Source organism: Haemaphysalis longicornis, unplaced genomic scaffold (genome assembly GCF_048455015.1).
Source record: "Haemaphysalis longicornis isolate Haplotype H1 unplaced genomic scaffold, Haemaphysalis longicornis Haplotype H1 scaffold_2, whole genome shotgun sequence".
NCBI classification, from domain to species: Eukaryota; Metazoa; Arthropoda; class Arachnida; order Ixodida; family Ixodidae; genus Haemaphysalis; species Haemaphysalis longicornis.
The window spans coordinates 80,163,508-80,188,097 of NW_027526295.1; the positions used below are offsets into that span (position 1 = coordinate 80,163,508).

Consider the following 24,590-nt stretch of genomic DNA (forward strand, 5'->3'; position numbering starts at 1 on the left):
GAGCGATGAGAGGGTCGTTGCTTTGGATGCTGCTGCTGCTGCTGCTGCTAGAAATGTTATTTAATCCGTACATAAATTCACTAAAGGATGGTCCGAAACGCCCGTTCACGAAATCAATGAGGTCGTTGGCCCCGTCATACTCGATTAAATTTTCCCTCAACATTTGCAGGAAATGAGGATGCTGCCTGTACGCGAGAAACGCGATCCACTTCCAGTCTTTGTCTTCGCCGCGAGACTCGTTGCCCGTGCAAACCTCGAGGGTAAGGTTTAGCGCGTGAATAAGTTCCGCCTTGTTCAGCGCAACCGAATTGTACAGCGCAGAGGTGGATTTGAAGGTAGCGGAGGTAACGCAGGTGGATATGCGGGTGAGGTTCGGACACGGCCCTCCAGCTTCCATTATTGCATCGCAGAGCTCGTTTGTGCAATCGTCGTTTAGCGACCAGAAGGCAAACGAGCACAGGCGCTCGGCGCGTTTGGCAACCCATTCGCCTACGCGCCTGGCATTGTCCACGTTCTTGTGCGTAAAGAGCAGGCGCAATTCGCGCAGCTGCTCGTGGAGTGTCGAAGAATTTACCAGCTCTTGGGTGAATTCGCATTCAGTTAGCCTGTCACACTCAACGACCCACTTGTCGTCATCGTATCGAGAAACGCCAATGTCGTGCCTGTCCATTACAAAGTAAGAGTCCCACATGTTCATCCTTTTAGCTTTGCCAAACCGAATGGTCAGAGACGTCAAGTTGGGCAAGATGGCGTTGCTTCTGAAAACCGAATTGTACAGGCAGTACATCGCGTTATCGCTAAAATCGTCCTCTTCGTCCATTATCACGTACAGAGAGGTCAGTCCCGTGCCTTCGAGGAGCGCCGTTGTTTCCGAGTAGCACGTGAACGTTCCGCTCGTGGCATTGAATAAATCGTAGCCACACTCGTCTCCCTTGGGCTCGACGGAAAAACGTTTGCGCAGCTGGGGGGGATCCATGTCGGCGTATAAATGTTTGCTCAGCGAGCAGTGCACGGTGCGCAAGCCGGAGCCGGAGACCGCCTCGAAAAAATTGGGCCTACCTTCGGGGGGTATGGCGTCTATCCACAGTTCAGTGACGCTGCGCGGCAGCCTCTTGCCCACGAGGTCGGCGAGGAAGGCGGCGTCGCTTTCGCCCCCGAATTTTCTGTCTTTGCACCTAAAGGAGCACACCTGCAGATTTGGCGTACGCTCGAAGAACGTGAACCCGTCTTCTCCTCCTTCTTCGCTCCATATAAATCCGTGGAGTTTCAGCACTTTCAACTTGCTGAAAGTGGTGTTGTTGTTTGGTGGAAATAGTAGTTTGCACACGCTGTGAATGTTTACAATGTTCTGATACTTGGTAGTGATGGCAATCTCGCGCAGTTCGTCGGGCACGCAGCCGAATGCGATTGCGTTTGTCACTCTTTCCACTTCCAGCAGGCAAGCTGGGTCGTTTGTCTTTACCACGTGTATGCGAGCTTGGTTTGGAGGGAGTCGCTTGGACAGTCTGTCGAACCAGTTCCACCGCAGTTGGGATAGCTGCAGCGATGTCACGCGAATTTCGAGTTCAGAGCATGCGTACGGAGCGGCGCAGTACGCGTCGGGCCCGCTTATGCGAAAGTCGCCTCTCGCCTCGACTTCGAGTAGCCTTACCGTGGTTGCCAAACTCGCGGCGCACGCGGAGACAACCGTTTCCAGATCGCCGGTGAGGACCGATATCTGAGTGCACAATCTGAGGCCGCGACCGAGTAGCACGTCCAGTAGCGTGTGTGGTATCGTGTCGCTAGTGTCGTGCTCCAGAATCACCACGTTGCCCTTGGTTCGCAAGTCCAGCGACCGCACGTGATGCGCGTGCATGGCGAAAAACAGGTACAGCGCAACCTTACCCAGCATGCGCCGCGGATCGTTGCATTCCACGTCGTAGATGATGCTCTCGCAGGAAATGCCGTTTGTGGAGATTGTTACTCGCAATCCGTGCGGTGCGTACGTGCAACCGCTGATGTCATAATTGGCAGACTTGTAATCCTCTTCGATCCTGACCGCGGAGGCGTAATTATGCGTGTCGTCGTCTTTCACTTTCACTGACGGAGTGTGGCATAAATCTGCGTACAGGACGTGCGTACTCGTATATCGCGGAGACTCGTTATCGAACCAGTCGTCCACAAGCATGTTTCCAATCGAGTAGTTGGCCGACATCGTGGTGAAATTGAACGAGTCCACCGGGATGTGTTTGCTCTGCACCTTCATCTTTTCCATGTCCTCCGCGATTCTCTCGGTTTGCGTCATGGCCTCTCTCCGCGCATACTCGGCGTGCTCCAGTTGGCTAGGACAATGTGGTTCGATGTAAGCGCCGGTAAAGTGCAGGATTTCGTTCCAAGCCGCGATCGTCTTTAAATCGCGAGGAGGAGCGGCCCAGTGTTGGACGCCCAATTTACGCGACAGTAAATAGATGATCCTGTGCACGTGTTGTATGGACTCGTGCAGCAAAGCGGTAAACGCGGTCATTCGGTGAGGAATTGGAATGTTATCATCATCATCATTATCATCATCATCCTCATCATCATCATCATCATCATCATCATCATCCTTCTCGACAGGGGGGGGTCAGCCCATGTGAATTTTTCAGGCTCTTGCGCATTCGCAACGAGCTTATGGGACAGTCAATGTGACCAATACCCATTTGCAACACGTCCACGACGGCGTCGGTAAATATGAACACGGAGTTGTATTTGTCATTATGATACGCGATGTAAGCCCTGTTCTTGAAGAAATAGACGATGAGATCGACGTCTCCCGATCCTGATGGCAGAGGGCCGACAATGGGAAGTTTACAGCGAAGGTCCGAAATGTTCGGTAGTATGTTATCTCGGCGTCTTTTTTTTGCAGCGGCAGCGGAACCTCTCACTAGGTCCTTACAAGTGGGGGCTGTTCCGTCATCGTCCGAAGAAATGCGCGGATATTCTATGCCCCGTAATACTCTACCGTGCACACCGCTTTGAATGAGGGTAAGAAATATGAAAAGAGAAACGTTTCGCAACATTAGAGAACTGCCTCTGTCGCACAGGAAGTTGACATTGGCGTGCTTTTCCATTAGCACAAATAAATTGTTATAACCGCCATCCTGGTCGTGTATTATCGAAGTAGTATTAACCTTGAATAGGGCGTTCAGATAGTTGTTCATTTGCCCGATGGCCTTTAAAAATACATCGGAACACATTGAGGTGGAAGGTATCCCGTAATGACGAGCGAGCATGGCAGTGGAGAGAGCATAGAGTTTGCCATTTCGCCGTTTGAACGAATTATTGGGATTCACATCAGCCATACTTGCTCAAAACACAAAAAAACATTTATTTTTTGCCATCAAGTTTTAGTGTCTGCGTGCAACGTAATCGTCGTACAGTCCGCACTGGTTTGCTTGGTGAGCCACGTCGTAGACTTCGGAGTATTGCGGAGTCACGGAGCCCACAATGTTTCGATCCAGCCTCCTGAAGACGCTGGTCATGATGGAGCCAAAGTCGAGTTCGCGCTCCGCCAAAGGAGACAGGATGCGGTTAATCATGCCCAACATCCTCTCTCCCACCTGTATCACGTAATTACTGCATTGCGACTTGTAGTACGCAGTGTCGCCGTTCACAATTTCGGTGTAGTTGGCCAATTCTATAAAGTTGTACACTATATCTTTGTCCAACTTTTCACTCGCACTGCTCATCATGCCCAGTAGAACCGTCGGATTCGGCCTGGCTTCAACGTCCAGCATCCATCCGGTGCCCTCGAGGTTGCCATTCACCGGCATGATGTTGAGGTTGACTTTGTCGGCTTCCGTGTTCCTCACAAGGATGACGTTGAAGGCAATGTCTTGAATGGTGGAAACGAGGCCCTCGTAGAACGCGACAAACGCGTTACGGTTGACGGGACTCAGGGTCAGGTACACGTTATGCGGCAGCAAGGGCATCCGGTCGTCTTCGTAATCTCGCTTCACTATCAGGTCTCCGGTGCAGACAAAATCGAGCGAAGCGTTCCTGTACAACCGCTTGGTTCGTTGCATGTGCCAGTTATCTAGGTACGTCTTGACAACTCGAGAGATGACGTGGGTCATGCCTATCGGGATGGCATACTTGTCGAAAGACTTGCGATCGAAGACTTTGAAGCGAATGCGTGCAAATTCAACTGATACTTTGTCTTCTTGCACCGCCATGCATAGCAGACCTTCGTTCTTCATACGATTGGCGATGTTGGCAACGTGTTTGGCAAGTGGACCGGATAAGGTAGAGCCAACGATTGGCATCTCAAAGTACGTGTCGTAGTGCTTGGTAATAGGTCCGCAAGACATGACGATAATGCTGCGCGTCGTCTTCGTCTAAGGTAGTCTTATCCCCCCCAAACAAATGTTATTATATGACGTTCACATATTTCTAATATCATTTTTCCTAGCCAAAATGTTCCACATTTTTTTTTTCAAAGGGCAAAAAAATAAAATATTTTCTACTTTGTGGTTTTACCCGAAGTGTGGTCACTTTTCTTTTTCGCTCGGTCGGTCATAAAAAAGAGAGAGATGATGAACACGTAAAAGGTATGTTCAGAAAAAACATGATTTATTTTTCACAAAACGACAAGGCTTTTGGCACGTTGTTTTTCCTTATAAACAATGCATTTTTACAAACTCAAAAATCACTCAGAAAAAGGAAAACAGCAAATGGATCACTAATGTTTAAACATGTAGAGACCCTCTGTGGCATGGGGAGGATGTGAAGACGACATGAGACACCTCGAAAATGCAGCTGCGTATGCAGGTGTGAATGGCGCAGCAGCAGCAGCAGAAGAGGTTGACGGCTCGTCAACACCCCAGCGCACACGTGACACAACGTAATCGCTTTTGGTGGGTGGAGGAACAACACCGTAAGTAAAGCACTGTGGGTCCCTCCTGTCCCAACGCCTCGTCAAGCACACGCGGTGAAGTTCCGGACAGGCCGCAATTACTGACTGCAGAAAGTTGGTACGCGAAACCCGTGAACTATACCGCGGAAGCAACGTGACGAGGTTGTGCAAGTGTTTGAACCGAGCAACAAACTTTACGATGACAGAGTCCACCACCTTCGACCTCTCCCCCAGATACATGTTTCTGACGTTTGGCATGGCTGACGTGACTAAGTCGATTACCTGTCTCTCCGGTGTTGTGGTTGCAGCCACCGTCTCCATGAACAACGTCTCCACTGTGGTGAGGTCGGTCGAGTTCAACTGTGCACCAGCACAGCGGTTGAACACTGTGACCCCACAGCGGAGACAACGCGTTGGCACGTACACCCCCATGGTGGCGTTGGGGATGGTTGTGACGATGGCTGCAGAGACAGGTGTCACGACTTGGTGCTGCTGCTGTTGGGTGGTTCTACAGGAACAGGTCACGCTCAACGTCGTCGTGTAGTGCAAACTCTTCCCCGCTGTAGCCGCGATGATGCTACTGCTGCCAGCCCCCGCGTTGAGAACAGCAGAGGGCACGGGGAAAGGACGGCACACTGAGCACACCAGCGGCAGGGGTGTGCTCCCGGTTGCACCTTGTGATGATGTTACCATGACCCCTTTCACTCTCCTGCCGTCCTCCTCCTCTGCGTGTGTGCGTCGCGGGGGCATGGTGTTGGTGCTCGTTTATTCGCTTATTACGCAGTTGGCACGCATTGACACGCAGTTGGCGAAGGCGTCGCTGTGGTTATTGTTCCAGATGGGCTCGTTGCCAAGCCCATTTCTGGTCTTGTCGGTCACTAGGCATGCTTGAAGCGCGTGCTGGAGAGAACTACTATCAACAACAACAACAACAAAAGAAAAACACCTCGTAGGTATGTTATTTAAGGTCGGTGCTTCCAAATTTCTGTGCATTCAGCAGATTGAGAACTGCTTAAGTTTCCCTTTAAGCAGCAGAAAATCATTGGTGGCAGAAGCACATGCACAGAAAGTACTTAGCCCGGTATCCATGTTGGAGATGAGAGAAGCTGGGGGAGGTCCTCTTGTGCAGTCATATCATGTGAGGCCAGCGTTAGCCTCACGCAGCCCACAGCGCGCCACCCACAATGTATTATAAATTGCATGTGGCCGTTGCATCACCGTTGGTGATGGTAACAATTTGTAGTTTTCAAACAGTGATGCAGTTGGCTTGTGGAGAATGGTGCAACATCAGCTCAAAATTTCATGAGTAGAACAGCAGCCTTTGCACTAGAAACTGCGGTCTTGATTGCAGTTGACAGCCCGCCCATACTTGTGCAGGACTCTGGGGCTCTCGAACGACGATTGACTGAGTGATGGCTGTTGCCAGTTTTGAAATTCTTGCGTCGAACGGGGCTATGCCAATCATTTGTGTGAGTTATAAGGTCGCCCTGTGAGTTTAGCTGAATTCAAGCTCTACAACACTGTGATACCCACCAGCAGGTCTTTGGTCAGTTGCCGTGCCCACTGAGGGGAAATTTGTATTGGATGCGAATGACTTGGTTGTTCCGTTGAGTCAGAGTCAGGGCCCATGCATTTGTTTCTTCTCCTTCCCTCAGAATGACCAGTGGATTCACAATGCTCTACCCTTTTTGCCTCAAGTCTTCGAGGTGTCCATCCTCACCTTCCAAACAAACTGGGCTTGCCAGACAGGTTTATTTCTAGGCTACCTGGACCGATCTCCAGAATGTCTCTTTGGTCACTCTGTAGTGTGTGGAGCTTGCCTGGATTTGGTATCCATGTGGTCCTTAGATGCTCCAATGAAACATCTGTTCATTTTAGCCGGTCCACACTCAAACCCTGTGCACTACCTTGTGGTCCCCCTTAAACAATTGAATTCCCCAAGTCTAGAGCTGTATGTGCTATGCAGAGAAAGCAACCTACACCCTACCACAAAAACCAACACCCCGGGTGCCTTCCATTTGTTGGTGGATTTGTCTACCTTCTGGCACGTGTCGCAAGATTTAACAAATTCCTCTTTGTCTTTCCAACAGCCTGGCCAGTAGTACTAATGAGATAGTCTAGTTTTTGTCTTCATGACCTCGTAGTAATCGACCCATGCATTGCCATGTGCGAGATGAAGGAGGTGTCGTTGGTACTTTTTTGGTACTAGGCACTAGACGATTGTACATGGGGCACTTGGCCTCTGTGACCTTCGATGATTCATAAAGTAAAAAAAAAAAAACGAAGCGTTCTTTTTTGCTGTCCCCTCTTTTACATGATCAGAACTTTTCAGGGACAAACCTGCCCTCTGCTCGGTGATGAGTGTCTCCTTTTCAACTTGGGGAAGTTGCTATCAAGGGTCTGACATGGGAGGTAAAACTGAGCCTTCCGCATATTCAAAACCCTCAACGTGCCATCCAGCAGATTTTATGCTTCCCTCTTGTGAATCGTGATCTGCCCACAGAACCGGCATGCCACTATCCTGAGTGGCTGTTGGTTCTACCACTACCCTCTCTGCCTGTTACATGGGTGGCTCTACTGACCACGCAGGTTTCATCTTCTCGTAGAGTAAACAAGCCTTTCAGCGCTGCTGCATCATGCACATGGCTTCGTCATGAAACGTCTTCTTCCTTTAAGAAGTTCAGCAGTCGTTTTACAAAATAGGCAGAAGTGCTCAGGCAAGTGTACTGACACCGCTGCTTCAGTGGGCAGTTCACTGAAAGGACACGCAGTTGGTGAAGGCTTCGTTGTGGTGTTTGTTCCAGATGGGCCCGTTGCCAAGCCCGTTCCTGACCTTGTCGATCACAAGGCAGGCTTGAAGCACCTGCTGGAGAGAGCTACTTTTTCAATCAGCAGACATGCACTTTTCTTCCAAGCTATGCATCAAATCCAAGCACACTCCCTGGTGAAGTCTTGATGAGCAATGCAACTCAGGCGAGCAACATCCATGAGTCATGCAACACCCTCTTTTTTTTTTTTTTTTTTTGCCGTTCGATAGCATCTTCTGTATGCGGCTTCTAAAGGCACACACTCTCTTCAGAATATTCCGTGGTAATATACACCGAGCCCATTTTGCAACTATTTGCAAAGTGACCCCCCTTTTTGCAGTTATAGCGCACGACTGGTGTCCACGCCTCAACTGTGCGACTTACATGTGGAGTTGGGTTTGAAGCTTCTCCCTTGAGTTTCAGCTCTTCAGTCCTCCACTGGGAGCTGAAACTTACCTCGTGTGGCGTATGTTCAGCTTCAGCCCTCATTGGTGCTCCGCAGTGCACGATTGTAATTGCTTGGTCATTTCCCGTCGTTAGGGGGGCTCTGGCGGACGACGGGGTTTGGGGAGTCGAATCCTGAAAACGCAAGGCCTGATGTCGCAGCAGTGCAGAAGACATGAAGCTGCTCTTTTGTTCCGTAGGACGCAGTCACGCTCTGTTGTGCAGAAGCGGTCTGAAAATTAAATGTACTCAATAACATTACTACCAGCTAACAAGTTTCCCAAAACTCATAGAACGTTGTTCAGATGTTTACTGATGGTTACTGCCCGGGGGGGAAACCAATTATGTTGCACCAAGTGGCATGCAGAGATCAAGAGAAAAGCCAGTTAGTGTTAGTCTCGAAGCCAGCATGAATCGCTCTGGCGCAGTTATATATCACACACAAATGCACCACTATACCTCTCTAAAGCACGATGGCAGCAATTATGATCCAATGAAGCTGCACGGGCGTTATGAAGAATCTGGATGGCACTCATTAACACCAAATATTCGCAGCCTAGAAAAATTGGATTCAAACTCAACACTAACTTAAATTTAAAATTGGTGTTTCATGTTTACGAAACTGTGCTCGAGAGTCCGATGGAGTAGCAATCGCCAGACAGAAACGTGTGCGATGCGATGAGGTTTTGAGGGGGGGGGGGGGGGGGGTGGGGGGGAGGGAAGAGGGAGGGAAAGGGGTCCGAAACTGTCTGGTGTGTGGGTGCCGACACCTTATCAGGCCCAGGGGTGGGGGAAGGGGTGTAAAAAGGAGGGGATAGCGGGAAATACTAGACGAAAAAGAAAATTAAGGTCAGGTTAGAGTGTGAATTCGAGAATTCGGGTGGGGCGGCAGCTGCAGCGCAAATGCACGCAGAGAGAGGCGCCGAGCGTGGAGGGTGCCGTGAAGGCGAAGTGGAAGGAGCGGCGGCGGCTAGAGGAGTGGGCCAAAGACGGGGAATGCGGCAGGAAGCGTCTATTCGAGCGCCTCCACCCCACCGGCCACTACGCCATGGGTGCGTACAGGGGCCTGAATGAAACCCAGCGGGACGGGTGGTCCTACAGAAAAACAAAGAAAAATTAAAAAAAAAAACAGAAAGAAAAGTATGGTCCCAGCAGCTCGGGGAAACCACAGAGTGGGAGGGGTGAGGCGATGGGGTTGCTTCAGAGGCGCACGGCCAGGCCGGTCTCGTTGAGGTAGGCGAGGAGGGAACAGCATGTCCTCCTTTGAACAGCATGCCCTCCTTTGCGCGCGTATGCCTGCTGCAGCCGGCCGCACTCCGAGTTATAGGTAGTGCACGCGCCGAGGCAGTGGGCCATCGACTTGTAGAGCCCGCAGTGGGGGCGGACGGGGCTGTCGCGCTTCTTGTAAAGCTGCAGCCGCGCGTTTGTCATGGCGCAGCCCGTGCGAAGCCTGCTCAGGAGCGCGGCCTCCTGGTGTCCAAACTTCCTGGGGATGCGAGCTGGGGCGTTGCGTGCGGCGACCCGGGTGTCTAGATGCCTCCTGATAATTTCCTCTGTGATTAGGCTGCCTGCCTCGTCTATCTGGCTCACCGCTGTGGTGATGGGTGTATCACCTGAGTGGGCTGCCTTTGCCAGGCGGTCCGCCGCCTCATTTCCGGCGATGCCCACACGCGTGGGCACCCATTGGACACACACCTCACAGCCCCCCGAGGCCAGGTGTGTCAGTTTGGCGTGCAGAGCTGCGACAGTGGGTGCGTGCTTGTGGGGCTGTTGTAGATGTTGCAGGGCGGCTTTGCTGTCACAGAATATTGTGACCCTTGGCGGGCGGAGGTCTGCAGCAAGGTCAGCCGCTAGATGGAGGCCTGCTATCTCGGCGGTGGTGGTGCTGGCTGGAAAGGGCAGGCCACATTGCTTGGCCATGTTGATCTGGGGGGCGACGCACGCCGCCGCTGCGCTGGCCGGCGGGCCGGGGAGCACTGCGCCGTCCGTGTATAATTCCATATGCCCCGCGCCGCCCGAGTCGATGACCTCCAGTGCGCCGAAGCGGAGTGCCTGGGGGAGGGGGGTCGCGGCGCTTCCCTCAGACGCCCGGTAGGCCGATTCGGACATCGATGTTGCTTGCGTGGTGCGGGGGGAGGGGGTGGCGGCTGGGGGAGGCTGCGCTTGACCTGTCAGGTCTCTGTGGGCGGCCGCAAGTCTGCCGGCGACGGTGATGGGCATTCACACCGCCATCCTTGCGCCCAGAGGGAAGGGCCGCCACTCTAAATCAAAAGATTCCCGCTCGCTCCGGGGGGGGACCCCACCCTGAGTGGCATTATCGGAGTTGAATGATGATGGTTGGTTGAGTTTTGCTGCTCCGGGGTGCAGCACATTGGTGCCAATCCCTCCACCATCTGACAACAGTAGGTCGTGATTGTAAGCGTCGTAGTAGCACGGCTCCGTCGGGCTTGCGGGCGAGGCGGTAAATGCAGTTCAGGCCCGCTTGCTGTACGCGGAGTTGTGCCGGCCACGCGTTCCCCTCCGTGAGCGTGGCGACGACCCTGGAGCTGCGGGGCATGTCGAGGCGGAGGTGGATCGCTGCTGTGTGGTCTGTTTCGATCTTGCGCCAATTAGTAATGTTTAGAGCCACGAACGGCAGCACGTAGAGCAGGTGGGACACCCCCGCAGCGTCGTAAATGCGGAGGGCCCACTCCTGCGAGCAGCCCCTGCCTCTGGCGACCATTGCCCTGACGGCGTGTTGCACCACGACCAGGTGGGCCCTTAGGCGCTGCACCAGTGGCAGCCAGGCGATGCGCCTGTCGAGCGTGATGCCCAGCTAGCGGGCTGTGTGCTGCCACGGGAGGTCTGTGTCTCCGATGCGCAGCGGTGGTGTGTTCCGCGTTGCGCTGGCTCTGGGGTGGAACACCAGCGCTGTGGTTTTTTCGCAGGACACTTGTAGGCCGAGGCGTGTGAGATGTTGAACCACCGCGTTCAGGGCAAGCTGCGTTGTCGCGCGGGCCCGAGAGTACGTTCTGGTGCCCGCCGTGCACCAGATTGCCACATCGTCGGCGTACGTGCTGACGTGCACCGGGTTTTCAGTGGAGGTGGGCAGGTCGGCGGGGAGTGAGGCCAGGGCGAGGTTGAAAAGGCTAGGAGATAGGACGCTGCCCTGGAGGGCTCCTGCGGTGATGGGGAGGGCCGAGCTGGTCGTACCCGAGACTCACACGGAGTTGTCTCCCGCGGAGAAAAGCCTCTAGGTATGCGCGCATTCTGCCCGAAATGGCGCATCCGCGGACGGCATTCAGGATGGCCTCGTGTGGCAGGCAGTGGAATGCTTTTCGGATGTCGAGCAGGACAACGAAGGCAACAGTTTTGGTTTCCTTCGTGTGTTCGATTAAACAAGTTAACCTTCGAAGAGGGGGATGAGGAGCTCATGATGGTAGAGTGGGGTGGTCGATACCGCGCACACTCCACCACTTGTAACGGCGTAATTTGGTCCAGCACCGCTACTGTTGAAGGATGAGTTCGGTGATGAAGCACTGGAAGATTTTAGAGGTTCAAAAGGTTAACTTGTTTAATTATTGACACTTCGATTTAAAACATAGAGGCAAAACGTTACAACTGATACATGAAAATAGGAGAAAACAGGCAATCAAGAGTACTTAACGAAACAAAGTTGGCGGGCAAAGGGCTCCCGGCGTCTGGCCCCGACGACCGGCAGCAAGTGGCTCCCCTGGTGCAGCTGCCGCCCCCGCAATAGCCAGCGGAGCCGCGTTATATTCGCTTCAAGCAATCCGGTGGGGGACGTATTGGGGGAAAAAGTGCATTCTGGAGCGTGCGGACCTAATGGAACAAGGCTTTCTGCAGCCAATCGGCGAGACGCTTCTTAGCTCCAATCAGCCACATTTTTTGAAGGAAAAAGGAACCAATCACAGAAGACACAAAGTTCAAACTCGAAGGCGCGCGTTTCCGGCAAAAGAATTACTGGTGGGAATATAGTAGTGCATACAAACTCGAAAGGGGAAAAGACAGGTGGTCGTTTGAACCAGACTGAGGGTTCGGAGCACAGTGCGGCCCGCGTAGACGCAACGGGGGGTCGGAGACGCCACTGTAGTGCGGTAACCCGAGACGGGCCGATAGCTCGCTCCCCGCAACAGTCGCGTACTCCGGTCAGTCCGAGCGCACACGCGCCGGAGCTGTTTCTCAGAAAAAAGGAGGCCAGGGCATCGCCGCGTCTGAACCGTTCTCACACAAAGCACTTGGAAGCAAGAGCCTTGGCGGTGAGCACTGAGCTCAAAACGAACAGACATCAACAGACCTCGGCTTTGCGACAATATCAATAGTTTGATTGCGCTGCAGGTAGAGGTGGAAATTGTCGTGCCTCCGCCGTAGGGGGCGGCAGTTCCATTGTAGGATGTGCGGCTGGGGCAGCCTCTCGGGGGTGATGTTGTTAGTAGTCGCCATGTGGGAGGATCGCGATCGCCACGTACAGCGTGTCGGCGGCTGTGGAAAGGATTTGGGTGTGATCAGGGGATGTTGGCTGGGCGGGGGGGAAGGGGGGGGGGGGGTTTGTGTGTTGGGAGGAGGGCGGGATGGGTGGTTGGGCGAGGCGCTTTCAAGACCTGGCTGTGTGCGGCGGTGGTTGTTTGGGGCGAAATACTGGCGTCTTGCCTCGCCGAGCGGCAACTTTTCGGAAGCGGCCCGAGTGGCTATGGCCCGCTCTCGTCTCCACAGCCTGCATTTGGGGGACAAGAAATGGTGGTTGCCCCCGCAGTTCGCACATTTCTGCGTATGTTCGGTGCAGGAGGGAGTTAAGTGCGAGCCGCCGCAGTTGCCGCATCGTGGCCCGCCTCGGCACGCTGACGTGAGGTGATTGTAGCGGCCGCATCTTTCGCATTGGACAGGGCGGGGGTCCAGACGTTGGACGCGGACCCGCACGCCGCGGATGTAAACGGTGTTGGGCGCCTTTGGGCCCTGGAATGTAAGAAACATTGAGGAGCCTCGTAAGGTGGCCCGTAGGATGGTGATGGGGGTCTCAATGAGTTCCATGATCTCTGTTTCTGTGCCGGGGAGATCAATATCCCGGAGCACGGGATATTGATCTCCCATCTCCCATCAATCCACAACAATCCCACTATATAAAGGACATCCGACTTCCAGTGATGTAGGCTAAATGCTGCTGAATTGTATCTCCCCGATGTAGCTGATTGTCCAACCTTATTATGCTTCTTTTACCGTGTTACTTGAATGCACGCCTAGAATTGATTGCTCAACATGAGATAAGTGGTTCGGCAGGATCGTGTCCAAATGAATTGCAACATGAGCATGTAATGCGGCAAGCCAAGTGCCAACCTGGTGAGGTTCTTAGGGACCTCGGCTGCTGCGGTACATAGCTCAGCATCGCGCTTCTCTCTGCAATCATTACTATGAGCCAGTTCATGTCCTTTTCAACATCGTGTCATCTTCCACAAGCTTCAAGCGGCCCCTGTCACATGTCACTTAATGCTTAGTTTTGTCCTCAGCTGTTCCCCCTCACCAGCTTCTGTTGTGCTTCAGTTTCATTTTATTCCTTGCTTTAATTTCTCCCAGCTGTGATCTTCTGTTGTCGGGTCTATGTATGGCATGTTTGACTGAGCTGTACTTTTTACCACATAATGTTATGCATGTTCCAACTTACGAACAGGTTGTTTGCAGCTATGTACGTACTTCAGTCGCCTTACCACACTTCCCCACTTCGAATTAAGCTTAGGCCAAAGTGAAGGGCCTAGGCGAAAAAGGATTACAGAATTGTGATTGAAGGGTTTTGCTGAAATGTTGGGATTCCTTCTCGTGTCGCATTTTTAGGAAAGCATTTTCTGTGTGCTGATCTCGCAATGCATTGTCACATATTTCAGATGGCCGCTTCAGTATTTGTCCTAACGCTGAATAGTTTGTATACATCTGTTCCATGAATGCATTCCACGCTGTCAGTGTCGTCCACTTGCTCGGGCTAAAAGCCGGCGGCTTTGACCAAGTGCTTGACCTTTTCCGCGCACACTGCCGTCACGTCAGGTTCGTGCACCTGTACCTGGCCCGTCTACACAATGTTGCGCTTGGTGTCATCACAGTCATGCATGGCCCGCAGGGGCACCTTGTCTATTTAAGGTGACGGTAGTGGCGACACCGCGGACCCCGAGCCCATGTGGGTTGGACCCACCCACGCCCGGCTGTGCGTGGCTTAGCCGTGTCCAGGGAAAAGGGCATCCTGGTGGCTGAGCCAAAGCCAGGGTTGTTTTGGACCTTTACGGCCCCCTGGTGGCGGCAACACGCCACTTTGGCCCCCGCTTCCTGCAGACGGTACCCCAGGATTGACCCGCCCTGGGGAAAGCAGCCAGTCGCCTTTTCCTATCTCCCTCACTCTCTCTCTTTTTCTGTCATCTTTCCATGCCTGTCCTGCCACCTACTCTTTTCCTGTTTTTTCCCTTTTACCCTCAGGCGGCAAGGGTTAACTTTGTGTAAAATGGCCTACCTAGACCACTTTTCATAAAGTTATAGTGGCCACGTATGGCTAGCGTGACTACCTGCACGCTCCCCTGGTTGGGCTCCGTGGTGGGCAGCCAGCGTGGCCACCGAAAAACACCAGCTATCCACATGGCTAAAAATAAGACACCTCTTGATCGGTCCCTGAAAAGGGCCCGGACCGAAGTCATCTCCCAGCACCTGCTGCAAAAAAAAAAAAACGGTGACAACTTCTCGCGAATTTTTGTGGTTCAAGGAGTAGAGGAGCCCATGCAGACAAAGTCTCCCTTTGCAATTGCCAAGGCCCTCAATCAGCTAGTCGGGACAAACTACAACGCCAGGAAACTCCAGAATGGAGATGTACTGGTAGAAGTACACACCAGAGAGCAGAGTGAAAAAATCGTGCAACTTGCAAAAATCGACAACACGAACGTGACAGTGACAACGCACCGATCGCTAAACTTATCTAAAGGCGTGATCTCCGAGTCCGAGCTTTTCCACTGCTCCGACGCGGAGATTGAGACCGAGCTCAGGCAACTCATCTATGAGTCTGGACAGATCGTTCTGGGTCACTGGAGCGGTTGGTGGAATATACAGGGAGCAAATCGTGAGGGCTATTCCAATGTGCGTTCTTATGGCTACTGCCTCCAAAGTGGTTTGAAGCTTCAGTTTGTTCGTTGGGATCGACTGGGGAGTGACGATTGCCACTCCTCCAGCAGATACAAGCGAGTTTGTCCTGTCTTTGCGGTGGAGATTGTATTTTCTGAAAGGATTATTGTGCACAGGAGATAAATGAGTTTCCTGAAGACAGACAATAGATGGTTGGGACTTCTCCAACAATTCGTGAATGTCATCTATGTTACACAATAGCCCACGACAGTTCCACTGTATTACCCGCACCATACCAGTCTTTTCGGGTTTGCTCTTTTGTATTCAAGGAGGTATGGGTGAAGTCACGTCCATCTCCTCCTCTCCCTCGTTCCTACTGTCGCCTGCAGGACGCCCAGGCTTCCCGCGGCCCTTCGGTACCCTTCGAGGGTCGGGGGGTTCCCCAGGCCGTTGCCGTGCAGGAGCCGCACCTGCGGCAGTGCCACTTCCCGGCGGCGCCTTCTTCTGGGGCGTGTCGACCGTCCCCCGAGAAGGGGGAGCCGACCGTGCAGCCGGGGCAGAACCCGCTGAGCTGCGTGTTAGCCCCGAAGCCTCCTTCACCCCATCGGCAGCCGGTACAACGGCATCTGGCCCGACTTGTGTAGAGGGCTGCGGGAGTGAGCAGTGCGCTGATCGGTCCACTCGGTCCACCTGCGTGGACCGAGTCAGTGCCGGGCGTTGGGGCAGCCCAGCCTCTGGGACAGGAGGGGGCCGTACCGCTGACACCAGGTCTCTCAGCTCGACCTGTGTGCCTACAGACGCCAGTGATGGCGCCAATTTATTTTTGCATCAAAACAACGGACGTTTAAACGAGATACATATCGGAAGGATCGTCTTGCAACGCGCACACGTACTTCAACATCGTGTCCAGGTCCTCGAAAAATTTCACCACGGTCACGTTGTTTTCCTTTCTCACCTGTACAATGTAATCGTAATTGACTGCAAACAATTGATCCTCCACGCGGTCCTGCATAGTCACACCACTTTCAACGCTTCCTAAAAAGTGGAGCGTAATATTGACGTTCCGCGCACTCGTTACAAAGCTAAGGCCGCGTTCCTCGCTGCGGGCATTGATAAAGTATCGCTTTATCCAGGGGTAAGGCGGCAATATCTCGTCCACGTCAAACGCGCACTTGCCAAATTCCTTGACCACCAATATGTGCATATGCGTGGAACTGCCGGGTACGCCAAAGGCTATCGTAGAATTGTAGTGCGGCTTGGGCACGCCGATTCCGGCAATGTCCTGCCAGTACCTAGTGGGAACCATCGTTCCAAACGGCAGCCACGACTTATACTGCTGTACAGTCGTCAACGGCGATTCCCCGTTGCGAAAATACTGGGCCAGCTGCGAACGGTTGTGAGCTATGTCGGCCAGTTTCACATAATTTGCAAACAACTGTTCGTTCACCCAAGTCAAAAAGCTGTACGACTTCAAAATGTCGGAACGCATGTGACCCAGCATTTCGGTCAACCCTTCCACGTAATAATAATCCGATCGCAACAACATTTCCACCCGCAGCACTTCTTCCTGCTTTCTGTCTCGATCGCACGCCCTGCTCGCTGCGCTGTTACTCTTGTTATGGAGCGAAGCATGCCGCATCAACACTCCCTCTAATATTATTCTATGAATATTGTCCAGCGTAGTTCTGCCAATTACAGTCTCGAACGGAACTTCGTAGTAAGTAACAGTGCGGTCCTTGGTATTGCCAATAGTCTCTACCACCACGGTCGGGTCCTGTTGCACCTGATCCGGAAAAATGTAACCGTACCTCACCGTGGGTTGGTGAGGAGCCCGTACCAACGATCGCGGATACTTCAATAGCGACTCGTTCCTGTTGATCGTCCACACGCCGCCGACTCTGGGAACTATCCTCAACTGCTTTGCGCGCATGCGATCAAAGCCCGCAATGGTAGGCTCGTAATAATACTCTTCGGTGGAGCGATTTCTCTTTACTCCTCGCGGCTGCCGCCGAGGCTGCAGCAACTCAAATCTCACATTGTAGGTACAAGCGTAAAGAGAATTAAATTCGTAAATGGCCATTCCCACCAATTCGTTCGCGTACGTACACGGCATGCGCAACAGCTCGCAATACAGGTACACGTCCACAAGTTCCACACCATCGTTGACGGTTGGGCCGGTCGGAAGAGAATACATTGGGTTCATGTAGGATCTGGTGTCGATGAGCTTGCTCACGGCGTCCGTCCAAAACTTTTCCAGCGGGACCCCTCCGCGCGGAAGAATCGGTTGAGCCAGCTTGACGTCCTTGGAAGAGGCACCGGCAGTGTTGTCAGAGTGATGATTGGTGATGATGTAGTAGATGAGACTGGTCCCGATGGCCACGATCGCAGTCAGCAGCACGCACCACACGAAGCGCTGATAGCATTCTCTCTTCTTCTGATCATCCTCCAGGCGTCGGGCAGCTTCGTACACGTCGGCCATGCGCTTCATTGAGTCGCGGTACACGTGTTCCGGTAGTATACTGCATTCATCTCTTTCCTCGTTTCTTGGCTCCATGTGGTAATAATGATATCTGTCATCCGAAGAAATATGCTTGTACACACGGTTGTTTCCAGTGGAGAGATGTGAATCAGCTGGCACGCCGGTGTCCACTATGCGCTTCCGCACTCGTAGTACTTGCATGACACTGCGTCTGGTCTGATAACTGAGCGGGCGGACCTCTTTAAGAAAAGATAGTAGCGGCGGCGCCTGCCTCCTCTCTACGTCTGCTGCGAAATGAGCGGCGGCGTTTATCGTGCATGCATAAACAGCAAGCGGGGGCGGGCGCGCGCATAAAAAATGATAAAGACATGTTTTACGGGCGACCGACAAATGCGGAGCGCAAGGTTATCGGCATAATAAGGTCCGCTGCACCGCCCCCAAACAGCCTAATGTACTGCCGTCTGGTGAGGCGCGTGACAAACGGATCGTAGCGATAAATCAACCGCTGCGCCGCAGCTGCCGCGCGGGATCTTCTCCGTCGCGCAATGACAATGGCGCGACAAATGTTTTGGCGGGGCACATACTTCCTATTGTCAAACGGCACGCCGTATGACTGTATCCTTTCTAATGTTGTTATGTTTGCCGGGACCGATTTGTAAAAAAAAGAACATAACCCGTCACCTCTAACCGAGGTTAACAGAAGGCGATGAACCCGAACACACGGGGGGCCGCCGCCGGCGCCACGACAATGTGTCACAAAGCTAATGTAATGCGTGGCTCGCCTGATACTTTCTATTTGCATATTGGCTAGGTCGAACTGCAGACTCCTGTCGTGTCTGGCGACGTGCTGATTATACATTCCATACCGATTTGATAAACATAGCAACTTGATCCAGTAGACTATATTGTTCGCAGGTGGGGGTTTACCAGCATGCGTTCGGTGTTAAATTTATCCGAATTAGTCACGTCAATGTGACTAAGGTCAATGTCGCGCATGGCGTGATACATTTCATCCTTAACTCGTTTAACTATATTCGCGAGCACGATGGCGTCTTGGATTGTTGTCTTTGTGACGCTGGATAATTTTAGCTGCATATCCAAGTCGTACGAATCCAAACTCTTGAGCGTCTTCGCGGCTGCGTGCATGTCCGCTGATGTCACGATCGTGCACTTGGCGGATGCGGGGGGTAAACGATAAAAAAAGGACGTTTGCACGTTTCTGCCAAATATAGCTCTAATGACATCTCCCAAGGCATTTGTTGTCTCGTTGAGCGAATAATATTTGTAGTGCGTAATACATAGGTTAACCGATGGCGGTGTGGCTACTGCAAACCGAAAGCAGCAGACCAGCGTTAATAATAAAAATTTCATAAATAAATGGTTGGGTACAACTTTCAGGCGTTACACTTTACGTGTACAACACGTTCGCTTTCGTCGTGGCGCTCTGCAGCTTCAACCGCGATCAAACAGTTTATGCGCGACAACGCGGAGCAATTGGAGCGAGACGATGCCTACGTGTTTCCGGCGCTTTATTGTCTAATAAAGGTGGTCGTCGAAGAAGGCGTAACGAGAGTCGCGTTGAGAGACAAATACGCGTCGCCGCGACATGCTGTCCCGGACGAATTCGTTACTACACCCATAACGGAAGAAAATCCTCGATGGACGCACGAATTACTCGATGACCTGGCCTGTGGAGCAGGTCTGTGCATCGCCTCCTCTCTGTCTGGCAAGTGCCTGGCCACGGCTAAGGTGTGCTCGAGTCCGTCCGCAGTGGTGGATCTGTTTAATCCGAGGGATCTGCGCAATAAGAGAGACGGTCTAAAGTATCTCACATTTGTCACCAGCACTCCGTGGCTGTTGCCCACGACTTACTCGATCCAGGAAGCGCTGGCCAATTCGCGCTCGTTCGTAAATGTGCGCAAATACGTGTACTACAACGAGGTTGGCGACCCCAATTACAACGTGTTTCTCGCGCTGGACGCCGAGGCCAAGTGTGAGGTGCTTAGGTGCTGGTGGCAGAGGCAGCACATTCAACCACCGATCCAGGTATAACAGTGAAGGTATTAGTAGTGAGGTTGCAAGATTGCAACAATGTGCAGGTTTCCTTGTATCACTGTTTTCCACCTGAAATGATGTACTCACCGTTCTCGTCGCAGATGTTGTTTAGCACACAGCAAGCACGCATGACTGCCTCAGCTGTGTCCAGTTTGCACTCCAGTCTCTTCATGCAGTATCGAAACCTGGCTTTCATCCTCCCGAAAGCATTCTCAACAATTTGTCTTGCTTTAGACAAATGGTAGTTGTAGAGCTTCATGTCGTCATTGAGGCATGCTTTATGGCTGAAAGGTTTAATTGGGTGAGCTGTCAAGAGAAAGCCTGGTGCCAGAGGATTGAGGAAGGAAGAGAAGAGCAGTACCATTGATGGTGGCAACCGGAGATTGAAAAGTCGGGCTGTCCACACTCCTCCAGCTGGGAACCTTGATAAATGTAGGTGTGACGGCAGTGTTCCCCTGGACTGCCGTTGTTGGGGTATAAGAAGTACCAGTGGGCCACTAATGCAAGCAGTTCCATGCTATGCCTGCAAAAAAAAGTAAAAAATAAGAACTATGGGAAATTTTTTTGAGGCCTTGATTTAGGAGCTGAAGAGGTGATACTGTGGACACTACACACAAGGCTTTTAATGTTTTCTCGGATGTGGTGAGTCAGTTAATTTTCTTCGGGTTTTGTCAGGGAACAACCTGTTAGGGAACACTGGGACTCATCAGGCTGTTTCAGTGGCTACATGGACGAGACTGAAACGCTGTTTATTCTAATTCACACTTAGCTTGTATGCAGAACAAAGGCGGCGGGTGCATACTTAACTCTCAACACTTTCCAAATGCCGGGCCGGCCTCTGTCGACGTCCGCCTCTCGACTCCTACTGCTGTCACCACCTCAAGCCAGCAACTCCTTCTTCCCCACCCCAAAATAACAAACAAAACAATAAAATAACGGCAATGAGTGGTACGCAGGGCGAGCAAAATCATTTCCTTAGAATTTGGTCAGTTTGACCTTTCCCCCGCGAGCCAAGGCCAGAACATGAATCGGTACGAAAAGTGAAGAGCCTCAATTATCTCGCTCCTCGTCTCTCGTCGCCACTTCTGCCCCCTCACCTACCCTGCCTGCTATGTCCTGGCACGCAAAACCTTGACACCGTCCTCTTTCACCCTTTTTCTTTTGCAGAAGCTTTCCCCTTCATTTTCTTTACAGCTTCGGGTAAGGTAATATGCGTAAACAATGACAACAATTGAAAAGGAAAACCGCATGCACAACGAAAACACATGACACTAGTAACAATGGCATCACAAAACTCGCAAAAGCAGTGGTCACAGAAAAACAAGGAAGACATATATATGTATAACACAACAAATACCCGAAAGAACAAAACGTACTACACAGAGGAATGAACGCCGCTCGATTGCAGCAGCTCATTGCCCTGCGTGTGCTGCCATAAGGCTCTCACACTTTCCTCTCCCAACTGTTCTGTTGGAACGCTTACTGGATTTGGTTCTTTGTGCTGCTCACTTCCTTGGTCTACTCTGGCTGCTAAATTCATCGTCGGCTTCTCAGTAACAAGTTGCTGCTCCCCAACTGTTTCCGTGTCCCTGTGTTTCACCAGCAGATGTGATCACTCTCAGCAGGAACCCTACCCCCCTCGTCAGTTTGTCAGTAACTGCACAAAGCAGTGAGGCATGCGAGCCTTGTTTGTCCAGTCTGAATGGCACGTACGCTAGCACCCGAAGGCTAGCGTACGCTAGCCCCTTCTACGCTGCGCCCGAAGGCTCCCTTTGTGATCACTGTCCCCCGAATGTCGGGGCATTGCACGTTAAGGAGTGACTTTCTCACTACAGTTATGTCAGCTTGAGTATATGCAAGCCCAAATGTGTGACCGTTCTGACATCACCCATGCGTCTCCAGTCGGGGATGACTTCACTCGTCGAGCATTAGTCTTTGGCCTACCAACACCGTTGATTGAATTTGTCAGGGTAACCGAGCTTGCTACCACTTGTACAACCAGTTTAGGATCTGTCTCCTGGTACTCTCTTATGAGATGGCCGCATCAGCTGCAGCGGAAGCATTGGCGTGGATCTAGGGCCTTAGCCATTGGCCCTCTATCATGTTTTATGTAATCTCGGGGCGGGTATTTACTGTCATGTACAGAGTACTGAACATTGCCATTTCAGTACCACCAGATCTTTGTCCTCTCCATCGCCAATCGTTCAGGGTGTTAGAGATCGGCGGCAGATACGGTGTACGGGGCTCTTGACTTGCTTCTGCTGCCTCCGCGACCTGTGCTAGCTCATCAAAGCGCAACCATTGTTTGCTCTCCTGGAGTGCCACCTGTCGCCCAGCATCTTGGGCAGCGCTGCCTTCAGTTTGTCGGCCACAACCGGCTATCAGATCATCCACTTTCTGAATACCCCTGTTATTAACGTAATAGGAGAAGTGGCGGTGAAGCTTCCGCGCCAAGATGCGTCATAGCCTTTTTTGCCAACTCAAAACATTTGTCTGTACTCAGCGAAGCGCAGATGGAGTTACCTCCGCATCAATGACTTCAACTCACTAAGGCAGCGTCTCCTTCACCCCGCATGTCATTATCAAAGCTCTAACTCTGTCGGTCAGGTAAGGCATTAGCCTTACGGGCCTGGCCTCTTCAGGGACCTTGAGAGAGTTAAACAGCAATTTTATTGCATCAAACCAACCAGTACTAATGTTTCGTCCTTTGGCATATGCGGCAGGACATTGCTCAACAATATGGAACCGTCCACGAAACGAATGAACCTATTTTATATAATCCAGTGCCAACCCCTGGGAATGCAATTTCATCATCTCTAGCTCAGCCTTCGCCCGCTCCAGTTTGGTTTGCTCAATGGTGAGCAGCAGTTTTGCTTCTTTCACGCCTGCCTTCATACCTGCGTCGCTCGTCCACGCATCTGCCCCTGACAGGCTCACAGTGGGTGCACTCATGTTGAGCATTTTATATTCGCACAACCACCGTGTTTTTTACTTCATGAGCACGCAGGGCAAAGCAGCGTCGTTCACTCGCCCATTTCGTTGCTGCCGACCCACGAAGGTGAAGACGTACAAAGGCATTCCTGCTACTCCCAACGCACGTTCGTCCCCCCAGAATTCCCATTTTTGCAATACAGTGCTGAACAGTGTCTGTAGTGCACACAACCCTTGCCAACCCTTTTTTCGAACGGCGCAATAGAAAGCACTTATTTTTTCACAGTTTTAAAGCTCAAATTTTGCCATTACCATGCAGGCGAAGAAGCATGTGAAGTTTTATTCAACCTCCTTTCTAATTTTTAACCTTCACGGAAATGAAATGGCATCCTTCTGGGTATTCTGCATTGCAATAATACATTTACCATTTCACATAGCACAAGGAGCCAAACTGCACGAAAGGGTATGAGCAACAGTTACGTGAAATTGCGTATTTCATCGCCTGGTACTTTTAGTGTGAGTGTGGCTGCTACTTGCCTCCATATGCACGATTTCCTGTTACACTTTCATGTTTACGTCGGGTCTAATGCGCATTCACACTTGAAAACTACAGCCAAAACTTTCTGCTGTGCCCAGGTATGTACTTATGAACACAGCATGCTTCTTGCCGCCCTGCTTCAAGGTGTTTCTGAAGTGGTGCCCTGCACTCTTCTTCGGCAGCAAGCTGCTGGCGCTGAATTGAGATCAAGCGCCAATGGTCTGCTGCCAAGGTGATTGATAACATCGTGCGGGCTCCTCGCACCACTGTGACAGTTTGGTACAGTAAGAGCAAGAGATTGGCAGCGGCGTGGTGGCTTGCGGCGGTGTGGCGGCATGCGGTGCTGGGGTGGCAACCCATGGTTTGGCAGAGCTTGCGGTGAAGGGGGTGATATGTGCCTGCTTCTTGGTGGTGTATTTGGTGCAAGAAGGGGCCACCATGTCTGGCTGGTGCCGGGGGGCTGCAGGACTGCAAATGCAAAAGTGCATTTATAGCTTGTGGTGTGTTTGTGTTACCACATTCATTTATGTGGTAGAATTTGCAAACACAGTCTTTTCTTTTAATAAAAATCAGCTCCATTAGTAATGAGATGTCATTCCACCCGCAATACACGCCTTTAGTTTCACATTAATTGCCGAACATATGCTAGGGAACCAGTAAAAAAAGGTGTTTTGGAAAAGTTCCATCGCCCGCAAGAGTATGAGGTGCTGCTGGCCTTTGAACATTTCCTTATGTGAACTTTATTTTTCATGGTTGCAAATCGGCAGTCGCTACTGATAAACGTTAATTTATGGAAAGGTTATTTTTATGCGTTTATGTTACCCGTAGTTTTTATATCGAGGTTTGCCAGTTTAAAATGAGAAGGGAAGTTAGGTCAGATGAAAGTGAGGTTAGGTCAGATGGGCACAGTGCATGGAGTAAGTGTAATATATGGAAGGACAAACTGCGATAAAGGATAACGGCTGAATTCAGAGTGCCTTTGACACACCCATGGGGAATAGTAATTTGTTTTACAAAATGCAACTTGCATACATGGTCACTCTGCCGCTGCCTGTGAAACAGCACTGCCATCAATGAATAGATGTCTAGCACCAAAAAAAAAAACTTGCAACATGAAGCATTTAACATGTTTCATTTGGGAGCATTACATACGTGAAGCTCTCGCCTTCTGACACTGGTGGGGAAAGAGGTGGGGCCAGGCTTGGGACGTAATCATGGTCAGCCAGTGTCTGGCAGCTAGCCTGTGGAGATGCTTGTGGTGGCGGGTGGACAGCTTTACTCGAGAGGGACGTCAGTTAGGGCATGTACTGCGCTGTCACTAATCCAGACACTGATGTCTACCTCTCGTACCTGGTGGGTGGTCGGGGGTGAGTTGCC

At 51.8% G+C, this 24,590-nt stretch overlaps 1 protein-coding gene across 4 annotated transcripts in view; it reads left to right on the top strand.

Annotated features, from left to right (window-relative positions):
* Positions 1 to 24,590, top strand: part of LOC144169019 (uncharacterized) — an 89,297-nt gene that overhangs the window by 52,400 nt on the left and 12,307 nt on the right. The gene's annotated exons all lie outside the window — the stretch shown is intronic.